This window comes from Martes martes (genome assembly GCF_963455335.1).
Source record: "Martes martes genome assembly, chromosome: 10".
NCBI classification, from domain to species: domain Eukaryota; kingdom Metazoa; phylum Chordata; class Mammalia; order Carnivora; family Mustelidae; genus Martes; species Martes martes.
This window is the reverse complement of record NC_137898.1, coordinates 16,483,186-16,485,139: the sequence shown is the minus strand read 5'-3', so window position 1 is coordinate 16,485,139 and position 1,954 is coordinate 16,483,186. Positions and strand designations below refer to the sequence as shown.

Here is a 1,954-nt window from a genome sequence, read left to right as displayed (position 1 = left end):
TGATCACTGACTCTTCAGTGTAGTTATTTTGATACTCACCTTTGTGTTTCCTCAACTATAAAATGGGAATAATGGCAGTGGCTCCCTCTTTGGATTGTTATAGAGATTACAGATCAATTCCAACATATTTTTAATTGATAAATTAAGATGAAAGCTTATAAATCCATATACATGAATGAAGCTAGTAAAACTAAAATGAAATTTGGTAGAAATGTCCAAATATGCAAGGAATGATCTTGGGTTAAGATTATTTTTCCTTTTCTTGCACCCATTTCTTCTCTTCTCAAAGTGAAATCTATGATTCATAGCAGTCATTTTTTCTTCTTTTCTTCATCTGTGTTCTTTGCTGAGATCATTCAAAATGTCTTTTTGACTTTGCTTGAGTTGTATGAATGGAGAACTGAAAGGAGATTTAATGTGTCACCTAAAATAACTTTCTTACTACACAATTTCCTAATGGCACTTTTCATCTGGTCATTTACCAAGGTGTAGATTAAAGGATTTAACATGGGCACCATTGTAGTATAGCACAATGCAATTGTCTTATCAATAGATAACATAGCTTTGGGTCTCCTGTAGACAGATATGCAGGGCACAATAATAGGATGACCACTGTCATGTGGGAGACAGATGGAGGGATGTTCGTGCCTTGCCTCCAAGTTCTGGTTCTTAGGGAGTGCAGAATGACCACATAGGAGACTATTAAGAGGAGAAAGTTTAACAGACAGATGAAAACACTCTTGGAAGCCACAAAGAGCTCTAGAGTATGGATATCTGTGCAGGGAAGTTTGAGCAAAGGGTTCAGATCACACATGAAGTGATCTGTGATGTTAGGGCCACAGAAGGATAATGGGATGATAAAAAGGACTTGTATGGTTGTAGGAAGTCTCCCACCCTCACCTCTCCTGCTAGCAGGCCATAAACCCATGGATTCATTATGGTCATGTAGTGCAATGACTTGCAGATGGCTACATAGCTGTCCTACACCATCACAGTAAGCGGGATATCATTAGCACCGCCAAAAAAAAAAAAAATACTCTCCAAATATTTGGGTAATATGGGCATTAAATGGAATGGTCTTCTTTCCACAGAGTGAATCTAAGATCACTGTAGTGATAGTGACAGAAGAATAGCAGGTGTCAGTGAAAGAGAGAGAGGCCAGGAAAAAGGACATGGGGAACCCTGAAAATGGGCTGACAGTGATAGTGACCACAGTGAACACATTACCTACCACAGAGATGATATAGATAACCTGCACCACAACAAACATGATTTTCTGCATCTTTGGATTTTCTGTGAGGCCCAGTAGAACCAACTCTTTCAGGTTGTTCCTATTCTCCATCATTTCATATTATGTTTAACTACATTACCTGAAAAAGAAATCCCCTTAATTAGTGCAACCTTGACTTTATTAACCTTCTTCATCTTATAAATAATAAATGCATACATTCTACTGAGTTGTGGATTCTCATGAGCTTTTTGAGATAGAAAGTGGTTTTGAGTTCTTGAAGAGCGTCAGTGCACACATCACTGTCTGAGATGATGAAGAGCCTATCTTGATGTAGCCCTACTGGCTGTTAAGTCTGAAAATCGTGGTCAGAAATAGATGTCAAAGCTATGAATATAGAGCTAGGTACTTTTCCTTTACCCTAATGGAATGGGGACACATGGAAGGTAATTGAGAGTGTGAGTGGAAGGATGAACAGAAGTTGGAGGAAGAGAGACTGTAGCATATAAGTCTGGTAAGAAATTTGCGTGCCTTGCTGAAGTCAGCTGAGGTTCAGTAAGGGGATGCAAGCCAGTGACAGAAAGCCCAGTATCACACAATTTCTAACAGTTGCCAAAAAGTGTAAAAGGGTGTTTTTTATGAGAACGTAATAAAAGGCTCTGGGAACTACTACAAACGAATTGATAATACATGTTGTTAAATCCAGTAACATTATAATAGCTGATA

At 38.4% G+C, this 1,954-nt stretch overlaps 1 pseudogene across 1 annotated transcript; it reads right to left on the bottom strand.

Annotated features, from left to right (window-relative positions):
• Positions 1 to 356: 356 nt before the first annotated feature.
• On the bottom strand, positions 357 to 1,342 carry LOC308350757 (olfactory receptor 4C46-like; annotated as a pseudogene). Its single transcript has one exon. The product of its transcript is annotated as an olfactory receptor 4C46-like (transcript).
• Positions 1,343 to 1,954: the final 612 nt, after the last annotated feature.